This window comes from Sus scrofa, chromosome 15 (genome assembly GCF_054392235.1).
Source record: "Sus scrofa isolate SSC_HxYL_T2T_F1_AM1 chromosome 15, Sscrofa_HxYL_maternal_Yorkshire_Landrace_v2.0, whole genome shotgun sequence".
NCBI lineage: Eukaryota > Metazoa > Chordata > Mammalia > Artiodactyla > Suidae > Sus > Sus scrofa.
Window position 1 is genome coordinate 24,503,109 of NC_139397.1, and position 21,426 is coordinate 24,524,534.

Here is a 21,426-nt window from a genome sequence, read left to right on the forward strand (position 1 = left end):
TTTACTCTATTTGCTATACTTTTTTTTTTTCTCAAGGTAAATGACATTTTAATAAATGTTTGTAGCTTCATATTTTCAGTGGATTTCCTTACCTTTCTTTTGAGTATACAGGGTTTTACAGAATAAGAACAGCTCTTGGTCTACTCATAAAAGCCAGAAACATTAATTTTTATTCATAAAATTATATACACTGTATACTACCATAGATTTATGATATTATTTTCCCCAAGAAAGAACCTGACTGTGGGTGTTCTTTGCTTATAATTATAGCAAGTGGTATTCTCCTCTTTACACTTCCTTTGGCATGTTAACAATAAGAAATATTTTATTTTATTTTTTATGTAATGATTTTTCTTCCATTTTAGCTGGTTTACAGTGATCTGTCAATTTTCTATGTATAGCAGGGTGATCCAGTCACAACTATACATATACATTCCTTTTTCTCACATTATCATGCTCCATCATAAGTGACCAGACATAGGTCCCAGTGCTACACAGCAAGATCTCATTGCTTATCCATTCCAAATGCAATAATTTGCATCTATTAACCCCAAATTCCCAGTCCATCCTACTCCCTCCACCTCACCCTTGGCAACCACAAGTCTGTTCTCCACGTCCATGATTTTCTTTTCTGTGGAAAGTTTCATTTGTGCCATATATTAGATTCCAGATATAAGTGATATCATATGTATTTGTCTTTCTCTTTCTGACTTACTTCACTCAGTATGAAAGTGAACTTCCATCCATGATGCTGCAAATGGCATTATTTTGTTCTTTTTTTATGGCTGAGTAGTATTCCATTGTGTGTGTATATACCACAACTTCTTAACCCATTTATCTGTTGATGGACATTTGGGTTGTTTCCATGTCTTGGCTATTATGAATAGTGCTGCAGTGAACATGCAGGTGAATATGTCTTTTTCAAGGAAAGTTTTATCTGGATATATGCCCAAGAGTGGGATCACTGGGTCACATGGTACTTCTATGTATTGATTTCTAAGGTACCTCTATACTGTTTTGCATAGTGGTTGTACCAGTTTACATTTGCACCAACAGTGTAGGAGGGTTCCTTTTTCTCTACACCCCCTCCAGCATTTGTTATTTGTGGACTTATTAATGATGGCCATTCTGAGTGGTGTGAGGTGGTACCTCACAGTAGTTTTGATTTGCATTTCTCTAATAATCAGGGATGGTGAGCACTTTTTCATGTGCTTGTTAGCCCTCTGTATATCTTCTTTGGAAAAATATCTATTCAGAAATTTGCCCATTTTTCAATTGGGTTGTATAAGTTGTTTGTATATTTTAGAGATTAAGCTCTCATCAGTTGCATCATTTGAAACTATTTTCTCTCATTCTACAAGTAGTCTTTTTTTAATGGTTTCCTTTGCTATGCAAAGCTTGTCAGCTTGATTAGGTCCCATTATTTTCACTTTTATTTCTGTTGCTTTGGAAGACTGACCTGAAAAAATATTCATAAGGTTGATGTAAGAAAGTGTTTTGCCTATGTCCTCTCCTAGGAGTTTGATGGTGTCTTGTCTTATATTCAAGCCTTTAAGCCATTTTGAGTTTATTTTTGTGCATGTTGTGAGGGTGTGTTCCAGTTTCATTGACTTACATACAGCTGACCAGTTTTCCCAGCACCATCTGTTGAAAAGACTGTCTTTTTCCCATTTTATATTCTTGCTCCCTTTGTCAAAGATTAATTGACCATAGGTGTCTGGGTTTATTTCTGGGTTCTCTATTCTGTTCCATTGGTCTGTATGTCTGTCTTGGTATCAGTACTACACTATCGTGATGACTGTTGCTTTGTAATATTGCCTGAAGTCTGGGAGAGAAATGCCTCCTGCTTGGTTTTTGTTCCTCTGTCTTGCTTTGGCAATTCTGGGTCTTTTGTGGTTCCACATAAATTTTTGGATTGTTTGCTATAGTTCTGTAAAAAATGTCATGGGTACGTTGATAGGGATTGCATTGAATCTGTAGATTGCTTTGGGTAGTATGGCCATTTGAACAATATTAATTCTTGCAATTCAGAAGCATAGAATATCTTTCCATTTCTTTGAATTCTCTTTAATTTCCTTGATTAATGTTTTATAGTTCTCATTTTTTTTTTTTTGTCTTTTTGCTATCTCTTTGGGCTGCTCCGGTGGCATATGGAGGTTCCCAGGCTAGGGGTCAAATCGGAGCTGTAGCCCCGGCCTAGCCAGAGCCACAGCAACAAGGGATCCGAGCTGCGTCTACAACCTACACCACAGCTCACGGCAACGCCGGATCGTTAACCCACTGAGCAAGGGCAGGGACCGAACCCTCAACCTCATGGTTCCTAGTCGGATTTGTTAACCACTGCACCACGACGGGAACTCCTATAGTTCTCATTTTATAGTTCTCTATTAATGTTTTATAGTTCTTTTACCTCCTTGGTCATGTTTATTCCCAAGTATTTTATTTTTGGGGTTGCAATTTTAAATGGTATTGTATTTTTGTATTCCTTTTCTAATACTTCATTGTGAGTATAAAGAAATGTAACTGATTTTTGAATATTAATCTTATATCCTGCTACTTTGCTGAATTTTTTTTATCAGTTTGAGTAGTTTTGGGGTTGAGTCCCTAGAGTTTTTTTTATATATAGTATCGTGTCATAGTATTCATAAGGTTGATGTAAGAAAGTGTTTTGCCTATGTCCTCTCCTAGGAGTTTGCTATATCCAATATAGCATAGAGTGACAATTTTACCTCTTGTCTTCCAATTTGGATACATTTTATTTCCTTTGTTTGTCTGATTGCTGTGGCTAGTACTTCCAATTCTCTGTTGAATGAAAGCGGTGAGAGTGGGCATCCTTGTCTTGTTCCAGATTTAATAGGAAGTCTTTCAGCTTTTTTCCATTGAGTATCATATTTGCTGTGTGTTTGTCATAAATGGCTTTATGTTAAATTTATTCCCTCTATACCCACTTTAGTAAGAGTTTTTATTATGAATGGGTGTTGGACTTTGTCAAATGCTTTTTTCTGTATCTATTGAGATGATCATGTGGTTTTTGACTTTTATTAATGTGGTGTATGGCATTGATTGATTTACATATGTTGAACCATCCTTGTGAACCTGGGATGAATTGTACTTGGTCATGGTGTATGATCTTTTTTATATGTTGTTGCCATGCTTTTTTATAAGCCACTTAGTTTTCACAAAAATGTGTGGGATATGCATTTTTTATTATATCCATTACACAGATCTGGAAACTTAGGTGGAGAGAGCTAAACCACTTTCTAAGTGTCACACAGTTACCAAGTAATAAAATAATGTGAACCTTGAAAACCTCACGTTAGAGTTCCTGATTACTTATAAACTTCTGTTCAAAGGGAATTTAATTAAGTGACTATATACTCATCAAAGTTGCTGCTTTGTAGCAAAAATTATCATTATTATTATCATTACTTCTATGTATTGAAATTATTTTCTCTCATGGCCTTTACTCTTTCATCAATATGAACTGCAAATTTTTTCTTATGATTCCATGGTACAGGAGTTTAAATTTCAATAATGATTGAGCATGATTACTTAATAGTACACTGTCTTTCACAGTACCCTTCACTATCCTATGTAACTGACTCATTTCTCCCTCAACATAGTTACAGTAGAAACCACTGCTTCACTTTCTAGCAGATAGAGAGCAATCTAGTTTTAATGCATACCACTTACAATAGACACAAACTGTCAGATAACTTCTGTTAAAATAGGATGCTGAATCAGACATTTATTTTTAGTGGCAAATAGTTAATACATAGGATGGCCCACCTATAGGAAAATATGCTGTATCACTTGACTTTATAGATAAAATATGCTGAAATAATATTTGCTATTTTTCACCGTAAATCTCTTATTTATGCTTCTCACTGTACACCCTGATTCCCATCACTTCTATTTCAGCAACTTCTTGTTGTTATTAAAACCACTGTACTTTCTATGTTAATGGTTATATCCTGGATTTACTTCTATTCTTTGCTCCAAATCAGCTACAACCCAGTAGTTAAAAGTAGTTGCATTATAGTTTTAGCACTTGCTCTAGAATTCAAGTGACCTAGTTTTGAATCCAATATAGCCACTTATTGACTGGATGGAAAATACATTGTGATCCTGGAAAACTTGAATTTTTTTCATGTTGTCAGACTTCTGTCAAAGATTATTGTAAGAATGAAGTGAATGAGTGCTTCAAATTGATTATAATTTACCATAGTTATCATTAACTTTAGTTCTGTAATATGAGGCATCAAATAATGATGATGAAGGCCTGATAGAGACAGATTTTAAAATGTACGGGAACTAAATTAATAATATGACGCCATATTGGTCATATATAACTGGTGTCTATTTTGGTTAGTTGATCCCTATCTTGCATTGTTTGAAAAGTATTTTAATACCACCACTGGGAAGAAGGAAGAATTAGTGTTATTTATTAGGCGTAAAAATTGGATGCCTTAGCAATGCTGTTTTGGTGGTGGTGGTGGTGAATTCATATCAACATGATATTTGGGCAAATAATGGAAACTAGATTTTGTAAAATTAAACATACTACTGCTCTTAAGCACACAGCTACTAAAAATGAAACAATAGAAATATTACCCTGACTCCTGCGTAGGGATGACATTGGTGAAGCATTTAATAGTTTTCATATTTAAAAAAATATATGTATTTTATATATTTTTTTTCTTGTGCAATGATGAAGTGAATGTTGAAAAATGATAAATAGGGATTCTGGGTGAAAGGTCTATTGGAGTCCTTTGTTATATTCTTACAAATTTCCTAGAGGTCTCAAATATAATTAAAGAATAAATTTTATATTAAAAAATTTTTAAAAACAATATTTTTGGAAATAAAAGTTAAAAATAAAGTAGCAACCAGTGTTTTCTGGTTTTAGATTAATGTGTTTCAACTAAATCAGAATGACTCCATTCAGGATAGACACTTTTGAAGTGTAGAGAGTTCATGTTTTATGGATATTAATTTTTAGATTTGCTTGTACTACTCTACATTTATGATAATATGTTTTTCTAAAATATTTTTCAAAAAGCTGTTAAAAAGCCATGTGAGTATATAGTTGGTACGTCTTATAAAAACAAATTATTAAAAGAATCTCTTCATCCTTTGATCTAATGCAACCAATACATGCTTTCATAAATAGATACATTCATGAATACAAATTATGATAAGTGCTATGTGAACATAAACAATGCATTATTGTCAAGGCTTACAGAGAGAATGTTAGGTAATTTAGCTGGGCAGTGAAAATCTCACTGAGGAGATGAGTTTAAGCTGCTGCCTAAAGGATAAGACAATTAAATTATGAAAAGGAAAGTGAAAATGTAGGTAGGAAGCAGGAACATTTCAGAGAGAAAGTGAGTCTGCTGCCTTGAAGAAAAGAGAGGGGCATGTTTGAGAAACTTAATAAAGGCAGTGTAGTTAGAGGATAATAAAGCAAGGGGAAGAGTGGCTCAAAACTGAACATGGAACGAGAGGCCAGGGCTGTATTATGTGGAGCCTTGTACACCAGGGTGGCAAATTTTAAGCTGAGTTATCAAGATTTATGATCTAGAAAGCTATATTATTATAAAATGTGTGTGTCTCTGTCTGTGTAGGGGGCAAAATGGGAGTTGAGAGATTAGTGGGGACCCTGTTTCACTGGTTTAGGATGAATAATGTTGCTTGCAATAAGGTGGTACTTGTATTGGTGGAGGAGACATACCCTCGTGAATGTATTGCGCATAGAAGATGTTTGCCTTATTAGAAATAGCTATGGCTTAAAGCTTCAACTTAAAACATGCTAGAGCAATGATAGTATGCTTAACGTTTAAAAAAATATTAGAAACTTACTGTGGTCAGCATTGAGTTAACCAAGACTTCTAAATAAAGACGATTTTATTTTTTAAATGAGTGGGAGTTTGTAATTATTCCTATAATCACAAATTATATGGGACTTTTGATTTCTTATTTTTCCTTATAAATTCATTTAAATGGAGCTAACTTACTGAGAATGTGCTATTGTTCCTGTTTTCTTAATGATGTAATTATATTTAAAATAATTAATAATAATTTAATATCATATTGATGGTGGATGATGCATTTCCTAAGTAAACATAATAGTAGTAAGTGAATAATTTCTAAATGTTGTATATATGAGCTTGTAAAAAGTAAATATATATCTAATAAATGATGAGAAGTTGTTAGCTAATATTATTTGTAATTGTGATATTCCATGAGATTATCTTTTGTATAATATTTATAATAAATATGGGCCTTTAATCAGTGCTATCAATATTTTACCACTGAAGAGTTAAAAGAAAAGACAACAACAATGTAGAGAAAAAAACGAAGAGAGAGTTGTTTATGTAGATGTACAACATAGTATATTTGGAAGAGCTCTGGCCTAAGTCAAAAGATTTGGCTTTCAGTTCTAGGTTTAAGTAACCTTAGTAATTCATGACTGATAATTTCTAAGGTTCCTTTCAACTCCAAAATAGTGTGATTTTCCTGAAAACTATAAGAGATTAGAACTCTTTGGCTGCTTTTATCTAGGTTTCCTTGTCTGTTTCATATTCTTTCAGCACAATGACTTTTTTTTTTAAATCAAGATTTTAAAAATCAATGAAGATATTTCATTTCCTTTTTGAGTTTATTGAGAAGGTGGCTCTTGGGAAGAATGGAAAGATCAGATGGAGTGTATTAAGCTAGAAGCAGGACTGAGACGATCATATAAAACATATAAAAACCATATAAAAGTTTTGTTATCTAGAAAATGTTCTGTGTGTGTTAGCTTGTTTTTACTGTTCATGACAGTAGATTACCTGCTATGATCATTGATAGAAATAAATGAACACTGGGGAATTTCTTCACCACTATTAGTCAATGTTGTATTACCATTGTGAGAGTTTAAAGATGATTAAGTTGCATTCTTCGGTTGACCCTAATTAATAAGGAGGAAAAAAAAAAAAAACTCTGCAAAACTCTTAGTCCCTCCAGTTTTTCAGTAGATTATAAAACCATTCACTTCTCTGTAAGACTTTATTTCATTCCTCCAACTTTCATCTCCACCTTCTGCTTGCTGTAGGGCAATCACTGATTCTTACTCATGAGTTCTCTACATGACATTCAGTTCACATATCCAGAACTGAATCCAGTATCTTATGAGTACAGTGTAGATCAATGCCTTTTGAGATCTTATTTGGTTTCTAATAAGGTCTGATGTAGCTCTTCCACAACAACAGTGTGATAGCATCAAAGTTTTTTCCTAATATCTCCAAATGCCTAGTATTAAATAGGTCCAAGTTGTAATATTCCTTTACAAAGTATAATAATTTTGAGTTGGTGGCAAACCAATAGTTGTAATCTTGATTTTGTCTGGGCATCTTCATTATGCATTCCAATGTAAATTCACAAATTATCATATAACAAAATTGTCATCAGTCAGAATCATCTTGCAGTTCAAAGTAGTATTGTTACCATGTTGAGGGTTTTTAAATTTATTTTGTAAAATTAAATTCTAATTATACCTTGGAATATAAAGCTTTTATTTCTTGGAAATATGAAAATTTTCATTAACAGAAAAACAAAGTTGATAAATATGAACCTAAACATACCTGGTATAAAATGAACGTTTTCCTTTGTCTTAAATTAAGTACTTCCCAAAAGAAGAGCTTTAGACAATTGTTTGTATTTAAGTAGGCTAGTTAGTGGTTCTCTCAGGAAACAGCAGTGAAGGATGATGAAGAGTAAAGGAAGGAGAAAAAAAAAAAGATGAATCATGTGACTGAGACAACATGGTAAATTGAGTTTTGATTCTCCTTAAAACTTTCTGAGAAGCATATGGAATGCTTGTCAGAACTTTCTACCTGAGGATTGATGATGACAAAACTCCTTTCCTTTATTGATAGAGGGATTGCCCCTGGTGTGTCAGTATCCCAGGTTAAAGCTTACCTGCTAAGTTTTTTATCCATTCACACACAGGAGAACCTTTAAGTTGTTTCTAGTTTGGGAATATTACAAATAAGGTTGTTGTGGGTTTGCTCAAGGTGAGATGCTGTCAATATATGGAAAAGCAAAGCTCATGTTTAATGATCCACCATAGAGAATTAGAAGCCATGAAGATGTTTAGTGGACTATCAGATACATTCTTATATATGTTCTTGTGAACTTTAGATAAGCCACCTATAAAAACATTGATTATGTCATCCAGAACCCAATATTACCCTTTTCATTCCTGTATTTCCAGCTTATGGTATCAAATTTGGAAAGCCAGAATATAACTAATCAGAGCCTTCTTAAGTCATGTTGATATCAAAACTGCAAATAATCTGAAATGATATCCTATTTGCAATCCAAGAAATTTGCCAGCCTGAGTTTCTCAGATCTTAGCAGAAGGGGAAAATGAGGCTTTTGAGTCAAAGATCAAATATTTTATTACTCACAGGATAGTAGGCAACATGAGCTACATGCTCAAATTGGTCCCCCTCATTTTCAAACTTCATTCAAAAGAGCAGAACCAGGGTGTTTACATTCTAGAGGAAGGCTCCAGGAGCTGTTGTGAAAAGTCATTAATGTACCTTTTCTCCCCATACATCCTGTAGTCTAATGCCATCTCTTTTCCAAGTACTAGATTTTTATTCTCCCTTCACATCCACAAAATCTGGAATACCTATGACTTCACTTTGTTTTAATACTCCCACCCCAGTTATCTCCTTTTCTATCCAGACCTTTGTCTGGAAATGTCAAGTAAAAGAGGGAGAAAAGCATACATATAAACTAATTAATCCTCTAATTCTGGGCAGGCTACCATCCAGAGGTTTTACCTATTAGGCTGGGATTGCCATTAAAGGGTGAATAATGATACATTATGCCAAGAAATAGGAAGGATACCTGAAATTTCAAAATAATTCTATATAATTCCTTATAATCCTTAAACTCCTTCTCCTGAGTTTTTTTTTTTTTTTTTTTTTTTTCCTATTTACCAGTTAAGTAGTCCACTTCTCAGAATTTTACAGTGTCCTAGGTTGGAAACAGAGAACTTCAGTTCATGACAGCATAGCACACAGCATGAGCTTGATATTCATTTGGTGGCCCTAGTTTCCCCAAGTCCCAAGTAGACATTGTAGAGATGGATGCAGGTGAATGATACACATGCATTAAGTTTGTATCACAGATGATCAAATCTGAGTTTAAGAAACCATCAATTTTATAAGGCCTGAGTTTAGCAATGCACCCAACCTTTGCCCTGAAAAGAAGCATTGTCTCTATTATTCTAGTTGGAGGGCAATTATACCCTGTGCCTAAAAGGGAGATACTATCTCTGTTCTTTTAGGCTGTTTGTGCTATAAATTGCCTTTTAGCCTTGAAAACGTAGCATAAAACAAAAGCTGTCAATGCCTTTACCCCCCAAAAAAAAGGCAGACATGAAAGAGACCCAGTGGAGAATTGTCTCCCAATATTTTATTTATTTTGATGGTGAATTTCTAGTCTTTTCATTTGGAATGACTCTTTCTGTTATTATCTACCCCCTCCTATCAGCCATGTTTTAAAATAACATAGCCTGGGAAGAACCTGCAAATAAAATATTAATTGTATGAGAAATTGAAGATGGCTGTTTGACAGATTTACTCTTCACTCAGCATTTTATGTTTTTTGTCCTATTTCTTCCCAGAAAGAATATGCGGTGTTGTAGTAACAGGGAAAATGAACTTCCATACACTATGATCAGTGTTAAAAGTGTGCTATATTTTTTTTGTGAAGTACATGTACAGATAGTAATAGCCAAATTGGAAAATAATTCAAAAGTAATGGAGAAAACCAAGCTGAATTATAGTATTTTCTATTTTAGGATAATGGTAAAAGAAAAATTATCCTTTGTTTTATTATATTTAATACTTTAATTTTGAAATACCTTGACTCTCCAAATGCAAAAACTTAATACAAAGAGTTCCTGTAAACCATTAATCCTACTTCTTTTCATGATAACATCTTACCAGGCCATAGTAAATTATTAAAACAGGAAATATATATGCAATACTTTCTTATTCAGTATTGGTGTATCACCCTTTGAGATGTTATATGTATAAATTTATGCGACCATCACCAAAATTAGGATTAAGAACACATCTATCACCGTAGAGAAAATCATTCATTTTTTTTTTTTTCGTTTTAGAGTCACACCCTACCTCAAGCAACCATTGATCTGTTTTCCTCACCATGTTCTGTTACCTCAAGAACATTAGATAAATTGAAATTTATGCAATTATAACTTTTTTTTTTCTTTTAAGGGCTGCACCCGTGCCATATGGAGGTTCCCAGGCTAGGGGTCCATTCAGAGCTACAGCTTCCAGCCTATACCATAGCTCACAGCAACGCCGGATCCTTAACCCACTGAGTGAGGCCAGGAATCGAAACTACAACTTCTTGGTTCCTAGTCGGATTTGTTTCGGCTGCACCACGACAAGCACTCCACAATTATAACTTTTTTGAGATTGGCTTTTTTTTTGGCACTCAGTATGATTTCCTTGAGAACCATTCATTTGTTGATATCTATAGTACATCCTTTTCTATAGCAGAATAGTATTGCTTTGTACCACATGTCATTTATTCATTTGCATGAGAAGAACCTTTGGGTTGTTTCTAGTTTGGAACTATTACAGATAAGTTTCTTGAAAACATCTGTACAGGTTTTCACGTGAGCATAAATTTTCATTTTTCTAGGATAAATACCCAGGAGTAAACTGCATGTTAAGTTCATGTTTAACTTTATTAAAAATGCCAAAATGTTTTACAGAAAATCTGTTCAATTTTACTATCAATATGAGATCCAGTACTTGGTATTGTCCATATTTATGTTACCAAGTCTAATATGTATGTAGTGGAATCTTATCAGAGCTTTAATTTGCATTTATGTAATTGCTAACAATGTTAAACATCTTTTATTTGCTTTTATTTTCTTTTAAAATTTAATTTTGTTTTGTTTTAGCAAAATGCTAAATATGATTATAAACAACTGGCCTTTTTTATCCAACTTATTGATGGATTTCTTGTCATTTTAGAGATTGTATTTAATTTTGTCCTCTGAGCAGCTTATGCTTTTTACGTATTTTAATTACCCCAAAACAATTCATTAACACTTTCACACAGTTGCCTTTTGATTTCATCACTTTTGCTTTTTTTCTTACTCTAGTATCCCATATGTGTATCTACTGTCCTGATTTAGATTGGCTTAATAGCAGTTTATGATCATATATTGCTTAACACATTGTTTTCCTTCCAATTCTATTATTTATGTCCTATTAAACTGTAAAATTATGGTAGAAATTTGCAAAACATGGAATGAAAAAGACTACTCTTAATTTGCCAAGGTAAGAAAATGTTAAGTTGATATGTAAGGTAGTTGAAGATTGGTAGGAGTTAAGTAGGAAGGTACTGTACTTTAGAAAAAAGATGGCTGTATATATTAATTTCCTCATTCATTCATTTCCTTATTTAATCATTCTGCAAATAGTTATTAATTACTAATTTCGTTGCAAAGCACTATGAAGAATACTGATGGATGGGATCATTGTAGCACTCAAAAATCTAACAAGAAACATGAGGTGAAACTCATGATGGAAATAATTAAAAAGCAATATAAACCACCCTGGATTATAGATAAAGACTCTAGATTGTTGGTAATAGCTGGCTTCTACTTCACCAATTCAGGCTTTTTTTTTTTTTTTTTTTAATCTGTAAAAGAAGTACCTGGACTCAAAATTGTTTGTCTTCACCACTACTTCTAATATTCTGAGACTGGAAATCAGAGGGGTACTCTTTTAGTTGGCAGTCTGAAGGATTCTGACTGTGCAAAAAAGCGTACAAGAATGTATGTTGTAACTGCTTAGCACTATATCTAAGAAAAAGGAAGAGATATAATGCAAACCATGACATCGGATTACCTTTGTATGTACTTAAAAGAAACTCATAATAAGTGATATCTTGGTCTCCCAGGAAGGGCTACAGAAAGAAGAAAATTGAAAAGGCATGTACCTTGGAGCAAGGTGAGCATAGACCTGGTTGGTGTCAGCAGTGCTGCTTTCTGTCACACACTTTCCTCTGTGTTTCAACAGTGTCTATAAAAGAACATAATTCATCTTTCCCATGTAGTTGAAAATGAGACAAAAGGATATGATTATAAATATATTGAATACCTGCTTATCCCATTTTATGATTTGAGTTCAGCTGACCCTTGGCATCAGATTGCAAAAAGCTTCACTAAAATTCCCAGAATTAGAGAGAAAAATATCCCATTGTGTATTAAGAGCAAGAAAAAGAAACATTTGGGATAAATATAGATTTAATTTTTCAGGTTGAAAAGAGGAAATCAATGTATTGTTGCAGTTCATGTGATTTCTGTCGCTCAATGATTGCATTCAAACTGTAGTTCTTTCTATATTCAGTGAGAAAACAGGAATATCCAGCATTGCACACACTTTGCAAAGCTAGCAATAAATAGAACACATTTTTAATAATTAGACAAAGTGACTGGTTAGTTATGAGAACTGATAACACTTGTAGACCCAAATAAGTAAAACACATACACATTTTGAAACATTTTTGTGCATACTTTTTGATCATAGTTATTATGTTTAACCAATGACTATCATGAGTTACATCAATGAAAGTTTTAAAGAAAAAACGCTTAATGATTTTTTTAGCTCATTCTTCTGTTCATATTACCTAAACTTTTATCTGTTCTTTTCTCAAGAGGATTGAACAAAGTATAGCTATTCTATAGAGTAGAAAACTTTTTCAGCATTATTTTTGTGTAACTTACAGCAGTAATATGCGTAAGTGAGATTTGTCAGCTCCTGTCGACAAGGATCCTTCTTATGATAGGCTTCTACTATATGTTTGAATGAATGAAAATGTAGGAAAATCTATTTCAACATAGATGTATATATTATTAAAATGTTTTTCTATTTTATAAAAACAATAGAAAGACAATTTAAGGGCCAAAGCTCTAATTAGGTCTCTGTAGCAACAATCCATGTGACCTTGGATTATTAGTTCTTTTCTCTGCCACCCACTTTTTCAATTCTGTAGAGGAAAGTAAGACCATTTTTCTCCAAAGTACATTTAAGTTTCAATAATCTTTTTCCCTATATGCATGAATATTATAGAAAATTTAAAAAAATAAAGATGTATATAAAAGTCATAATTAAACTTTATTTTACTACCCAAAATGAACCTGAGCCATAGCAGCAACCTGAGCTGTTGTAATGATAATGACAGACCCTTAACCCACAAGGAAATGTCACATCATTGTATTTCTATCACATGCATTGTATTCATGCATTTATAAAATTACGTGAACATATATATTTATGTTTTAAAAATTTAAGGGCAAATTAAAATTGGATCATGTTTTATATACTTTTTATATCCACATGTATGTTTTTATAAATTTAAAAGCAAGTGATCCAAGATGTCAAACACTTTCATTTTTAATGACTATACAATACTCTATACAATAAAATGCAACAATATACTACCTTCCTATTTGTTAAACTTGTGTGGAAGATGGATGAAGTTAGGAATGAAAACAAAATTCCACTGGGTAGGAGGGAATGGTGTCTTCCCAAATATTCTGTACCTTTTATCAACCCAAAATAATAACTAATATTGAGATTTTTTTCTGAGAAATATTTATTCACTGTGATTCTGCTTTAAAATATTAGATTTTAAATATTTCAACTACCCTGTTTCCAGACTTTGATTTTTTAAACAGAAAGAAAAGAATCCTCAGATTGCTACATTGCATATCTACCAGTGGGTTTCCTATGGTCCTGACTTATATTTATCTATGAGAATTGTTCTTCTCAGCATGTAATATGATACTTCTAAACTCCTCCTACATTCTTCCCAGAGTTGTAGCTTATGATTTGGGAGGGGATTTTAGTGATAGCAGAGGAAAGAGTTAACATTCTGAGTTCTTTATACTCCCATCTCCCCACCTCAAAGGGCCAAATACTTGGGTTTCTGTTGGCAAGGTCCCTAGATTTCTGAGCCATATGGCATGTAAGTAAGGAGAAACAAAATGCATTTCCATTTCTCTCTGGTTAATAGTTTTACTTTGGTTTGGACAGAATATATAAGTTGGTCATTATGTTTCTCTTCCCAGTTTTATCAGCATATGATAATTTAAAATTCTTCCTGAATTCCAGAAGTACTTGAGTGTTTGTGTGTCTGGTGGGGATACAAATTAGAGTCAATTTATGTTTCTGTAGAAATTATGGTAGAAAATAGAAGTTGAATCAAGGACTACTATCCTTACACTACCTTAAACCTTCTTTAGTATCATATTTTGATCACTTTACAATTTGATTTTTAAAAAATGCATTCATTTGCATATAATCTGAATATACTGTTGAATTGAGTTGTTCATTACTTGGGAAAGTCTACTAAATGTAATTTATAAAATTGTATTACATGAATAGTAGTTCTCTTTTTCTGACTTATTCCACTAAGCATAATACCCTCCAAGTTCTTCCATGTTGTTGCAAAAGGCAAAATTTCATTCATTTTTATGGCTGAGTAGTATTCCATTATATATATCCAATTATTTGTTGATGAATATGTAGGTTGTTTCCTATATCTGGCTTGGCTATTATGAATAATACTGCTATGAACATTGGCGTATATGTATATTTTTGAATTTGTCTTTTCAATTATTTTCTGGTATATACCCAAGAGTAGAATTTCTTAATAATGTGGTAAAAAAATACTGTATAAAATCACTTATTTAAAATATAAAATATAAAACAAACTAGTTAAAATAACAACAACAACAAAGGAAAACAGATTCATAGATATAGAGAGTAAACTAGTGGTTACCAATGTGGAGAGGGTATCTGCTAGGGGTAAAATAAGGGTATAAGAGTAAGAGGAAAAATATTACATGAGTAATACTAATTAAGTAAAATTCCAAGAGTTTCTTTGGTAAAATTGTATCAAGAATATGGTATATGATTTTAATATTCAAGTGAAAAATCAGAAACACAGTTATCTTTATGGCTGCAAAAATGCAGTATTTAAGATTACAAAAGATGCCAAGTTCTTAGTACATGAAAATTCAAAAGTACTGAAATATATATATTTTTAAATATAACTAAGAAGTATACTCCTCTTGTCTAACAAACCCCCCATAACGTAATATTTTCTTGGCCCACCAAGAAAACAATTTTGAGTCTCAGATAAGAAAATATATGACACAAAATGATTTACGCATATATACCATTATTGTACAGTACATTATTTTTAAGTTAATTTCAACAAAAATTAAAACTTTTAAAATATTATATTTATTTCTAATGTAGATGTTTTCCAAAGAAGGACATCATTAAGTAGACATTTGCCTTTTAGGGACTTAACCTCCAAAACACTTTGTCTTTAATTAGAGGGAAAAAGCAATTGTGTTTCCACTCTAGTAGTGGTCTGATTATATTCCCTTTATATCTAAGAAACTAGAAATGATATTTTTAAGTATTTTTATATTCTCTAGGAATATTCTATAGGCTACTTTTTTTCCCCTTTTGTCTGACTACAGTAGACAAAATAATGTACATTTATTGTAATGGGGTGGTGGCGTCATTTAGCTCTGGGAGCCCTACAAAAGGTTTTTCCCAAGTCTATACCGGTTCTTTCTTTGAGTACTGAGAAGAGAAAACAGAGATAGGAAACTAGATAGAAGGCAATTGAAATAACCCAAACAAGGTTTGTTTGTTTGTTTGTTTGTTTGTTTTTTAATCCTGAACTAAAGCAATAGCATTGGGGATAAACTTTAATAAATAAATTTTTAGAGCTGTCTAGGAAGTATCATAGACAAAAAGGAGTAAAAAATTTAGATTCAGGGAATGAGTCTTTGGATTATCTGATTGTGATGACATTCTGAGGTAGGAAAGAAAGAGGAGGAGCATGTATGGTGGAATGGACACTAAGTTCATTTACAGACTGTTGTACTTTAATATTGAACATCCCAGTGCATACTCAAACAAAGCAGGTAGAAAATATTCTGAGAGAATATATAATGTCCTAGAATCACAGTAAAAAATAAAAGTGGTAGCTTCAGTAATATGAAAGCAGATTTAAAAAAAAAAAAAAAAAACCTTGTGAAAAACACATGGTAAATTCTGTCATTATTCTGCCTAAAGAGTATTCTAAAAATCTTTTATTAGTAATTGCTTAGACAGAGGGAAAGCTAAGGATAAATGAACCCATAGAAGGATGAAACATTTGAAGCTATGAGACATCTTGATTTCTTATCTAAGGGAAGAATATAAGAGGTTGCATCTTCATTTTTAGAAAAGTGTCAACAATTTTAGGGAAGAATCACTATAGTAATTTAACTTTTCCAAATAAAGAACTAATTTAAAAAGAGAAATTAAACCCTTGGATAAGTAGAATAAGAGGTACATGATTTAATAAAAGTATATTTAAAAGTATATTCCAGTGCTGTCATGCTTAAGCATTTAAACAATTTCAAGAGATGATTTCTGTTTTGAAACAGTGGGATGTGGAATATTTGTTTATGGTTGTTGTGTGTGAGAAATTCTGCAGTGTGTCAGTTATAGGATGGTAGAAAACACATCCATTTTATTTATTCATTTTAATATAGTTTTTTTCAGCCCTACTAGCTTGTAACCAACTGAGCAGAAATAGTGAACAAAAGAAAAAACAACATACCAGGAGTTTATGTGCCCAGGCACAATGTAGCTGACATGGCAGACCTGTCTACTCATTTCCATTCCAGCCTCTGTACCATAATTGTATTTACTTCCACGTTTTCTGTTATTCTGTTTCTCATAGAGGAAGACTGCTTAATAAGTAACAATAGTTTCTCATTAAAATGAATGACAGATTATCTCCATTCCTTGACTACAATCTTCCACTTGAAGAAGTTTCCAATTCTTTTAGTTTTATTTTTGCCTCTCATTCTCCCTTCTCCTATATATTTCATTAGGTAATCTTACTTCTATGTTCATGAATTAATCTTAAATTCTAGGACAAAGACTATCCAAGTATGATCTTGAAGCTTTTTCCTGATTTTCCCATGTGCTTAAAATATGTCCAACTTTACTCATTTAATAAAAATTTGAAATGTTATTCATCTCTATGAGGAATAAAAAATGTATAAAACTATACATATCTATTTTCTATAAATTTGCTTTCTGATAGGAAACAAAATCTTTAAACAAATGATTGAAGTGTTTAGTAGTATAAGATAAATAGAAGAAATATGCAGATTTAAAGATGGGTTGATTAATTTGCTACTATCTGTTTTTTTTTTTTTTTTTTGCTATTTCTTTGGGCCGCTCCCATATGGAGGTTCCCAGGCTAGGGGGTCTAATCGGAGCTGTAGCCCCCGGCCTACGCCAGAGCCACGGCAACGTGCGATCCGAGCCGCGTCTGCAGCCTACATACACCACAGCTCACGGCAACGCCGGATCGTTAACCCACTGAGCAAGGGCAGGGACCGAACCTGCAACCTCATGGTTCCTAGTCGGATTCGTTAACCACTGCGCCACGACGGGAACTCCTAATTTGCTACTATCTGAATCATAGTTTCATGATAATAATTAAGCCTGTCTTTAAACAGTGAATTGGATTTCATATCACTGTGGTCTCTTTGGGATCAAAAACTTCTAAATATTGAGTGGAAACTAGAAGAATTCTATGCTAGAGTTGACAAACCCAACCAAGCTTCCTGAGGCTTAGATTCTAGAAAGAAAATGTTAAATTCTAATATGACAAGTGAAACACTAAAAATAATTATTGATACACCCTTCAAAATAAATTGTATGTGTCTGTGTATGCCTGTGTGTGTTGGAGTAAGATAGTCAAGCAAAAATGTGCCTTTGGGAGTTCCCTCCCAAAAAGTTTCTGGTATTATCACTGTGGCTAAGGTCACTGCTCTATCATGGATTCAACCCCTGGCCCAGGAAATTCCACATATCAGTGGCATGGCCAAAGAAATTTACTTTTGTCTATACGTATCAAATAATTCTACCTGTTCATTCATTAAACATATTGCGATAGTCAGAAATTTGGGAAGGAAACTATTGGAGTAGCTTCAGTTTAGGACAAAATCTGATTGTAACAATGGAACAATATTGCCCTGGGGGTGATCAAACCTCTGTCTGGCTCCTTTGCAAACTTCTTACTGGTTCTTTCTTGTCTCTATCACTTTGTCTATCTCCGTCTCTCTTAGCAAGGGTGTTTACATTTGCATGAACAGTCACTGTCAATCTGCCAATTTACCTTTCAATCTGTTCCTATTTTCTGATTACTAGTGATGCTTACATTCCTCACTCAGAACACTCCTTATCTGTTGGGGAAGGAAATGGAGTGATTCATTCAGAATAATTTATTCCTCTTTTTCTAAAAACATTAATTATTAGCTATTCTCAAAACTACACTGTTCCTTCAATGTAGAGGGTGTAAGAAAACAAGAATTTTGAAAAACTAGTCACTGCATGCTAAACATTGTGCTTAATATTTTACAAACATCCTCACTGCAATTCTATGAGCTAGTTATTGCTTGTGCTATAAAAACAAGGAAACTTGTCTCAAGAATCTGAATGGATAGTAAGCAATTTGTCTGTTTGATGGCACAACCTAAGTTATACCTCTTATCCTAAACTATCCTGCTTTATAAAATAATGAGTATAAAATGATATGAAGTTAACAAAATAGATACATTATGGCTCAATTAAATCCTTTCTTGCCATGTCACACACTTGAAAAGACCAAAATTTATTCTAATCTTTCAAAGGAGAATTATACATTGACAAAAAGCCTCAAAATAACGTAGTTCTTTAAGTTTGTATTTTTCTTAAATATTTGTGCCAGCATTAATGACATCTTGCAGCATTATGACATCTTGCCATAGGTCTAAGCCTCAGTGAAACCAGTCTAAAATGGATTTTTCTCCATGTTTGGTTTGTTTTAAGGCTTGTTTGAGCAAGACCACTAACTAGATCATGTTCTGATGACAGAAGTTAAAAATGGAAACAATTGAGTTGTACACAATGTGCTGAGTCTAGACATCAAACAAGGATAGGGTATAACCAGGAAGGGAAAATTAAAAGGTATTGAACTGGCACTGGACCAGGACTAGAAAAGACTCAGCACATATGGCAGTGGTATCATTTATTGTTTTTGAGTGATTGGGTCACAGCACTGAAAAAGAGGCAAAAATATGTGATCAAGGTGTCATAAATCTCTAAAAAAAATAAATAAAGGAATGAAAAGAAGTAATTGTTTCCCAGCAATCTTCGTTAGGTAGTTTGTAAGACAGGCACTTAAACAGAATACTACACCTGACTGTAGATATAGTACCAACTGACAATTTCCTAGCATGACATAGGTGGTGGAAATTGTACATTGATTAATATGACCCTGTATTCCCACAATCATTAGGAAACACTGCTTCCTCAGAGTATTACATATGCGTATATGACTTGCTTTGGCCAATGAAGAGTGAGAAGTGTGTCACTTATAGGCAGAGGTTTTTAGAGCCAGTGTGATTTACTGCCTTTCCTTTTCCTCTCTTAGCAATTATGGAAGCATGCATTGAAAGGGGGTATTCATCTCTCTAAGAATCTAAATGACAACAATGAATGCATCCTTGAGAGTCTTCATGCAGCTCCAGCTAGAAACAAACCATTACATTAAGACATTGATATATGAAGTTGTTTGTTACTGCAGCATAACTTTGCCTATTATGCCTGATAGATATATACTGTGAATTCTTAATGGTATGAATCACATCTTATTTACCATTATGTCTTCATTACCTAATATAGGTTCTAGTCTAAATAGTTATTCAATCTGTGTACACCTTAATAAATGATGATGCATAAATTTTTGTTGCTCTCTTTGAGTGTACAGGCTGAGATAGCATAGCAAAAAAGGCAGTATACATGACATCTGGAAATGAGAATAAGTTATTTACATAGTTATGGGCCCAAAGTAAGTACATGTTACTGGTGGAAGGTAAAGGTTAGCACTAATTGAGCTAAGGGTCAGGAAGAAGAACTTTGGAATTTCCCATGGAAAGTAACTTGAGGCTCTTGTCAATCACAGTACTAACAGCAGGAATTTTTGAGGTGAAAAGATTTATTTTTTTCTTTACATAAAAAATGCTGCATTAGGAATTTAGCTGTACTTTGTGTGACTCTAACTGTAAAGCTTTTACATAGTAAGGAAACATGAAATGGACTTATAAATTGCAGAGTAGTTTCTCCACTCCAGAATCCAGACAGGTTTTTTTTTTGTTTTTTTGTTTCCTTTCTTTTTTTTTACTTTGATAAGAGACAAAAAGACAATTTTGTGAAACAGCCATGTAATTAGAATTAACCTTGGCCATGAAAACATGACAGATGAACCAGCCTGTTCACACCAATATTTGCCTGTCTACTCATGGAATTCTTTTCTTAAACTATGGCACAGAAAGAAATGTTAAATCTTTGGAAAATTTTCTCCATATTCCAAATTGTTCCCTTAGGACACATCATAAAGGCTTGTCATCAAACACTCTAATTGTTGCATTTGCCAGAACTATTTTTTTTTAAAGCACTGCTGGTCAAAAACTGAGATTTTAATAAAAAACAGGATCCTGGTGAATTGAGTGGTTTTACTGATACTTTTTCAACCTAAATATTTTGATATTGACTGGCCCCATAAATTGAAACTCTATTCAAGCAACTTGAGCTAAATTTGTTCAGCACTTTACAGTTAAGTTAAAATAGAAAAACCTACATTTTTCTCTGAGAGCAGCAGACATGCACACCCCTACACATACCAACATCACCTTACAAAATACTTTTTTTTTTCCTATCTGCAAATTTATTCAAAAGTATCTGAAAGTTTCAAACTTGGCTGTTGTATACTCTTCCCAGGGAAGAAATATAGGAGAATTTAAAGAAATTTGGCTTAGTAGTATGTTTTGAATATAGTCAACAAAACTGTTTACATTATTGGCTCCTTTGTGTCAGATTAATTGGCCATATATGTATAGGTTTGTTTTTCGGTTCTCTACTCTATTCATTTATTTATGTATCTGTTTTTATATCAATATCATACTGTTTTAAATACTAGAAACATGCAACCTACCAAGACTGAATCATATTGAAATAGAAAATCTGAATAGACCAATAATAAGTAAGAAAATTGAATCAGTAATCATAAACCTCTCATCAACAACAAAAAACCAAAAACTCAAGATCAGATTGATTCTCTGTGAATTCTACCAAACAATCTAGAATTCATACTTATTCTTCTCAAACTCTTCAAGAAAAAAAAAAAAAGGAGAGCAGGAACTCTTCCAAACACTTCTTTATGAGGCCTGTTACCCTGATACCAAAACCAGAC

At 33.1% G+C, this 21,426-nt stretch overlaps 1 protein-coding gene and 1 long non-coding RNA gene across 6 annotated transcripts in view; both read left to right on the plus strand.

The window, feature by feature from the left end:
• Positions 1-21,426, plus strand: part of LRP1B (LDL receptor related protein 1B) — a 1,884,722-nt gene that overhangs the window by 915,939 nt on the left and 947,357 nt on the right. The gene's annotated exons all lie outside the window — the stretch shown is intronic.
• Positions 449-5,112, plus strand: LOC146395754 (uncharacterized). Its single transcript, XR_014829234.1, has 2 exons — positions 449-561; positions 2,165-5,112. It is a non-coding gene; the product is annotated as an uncharacterized LOC146395754 (long non-coding RNA).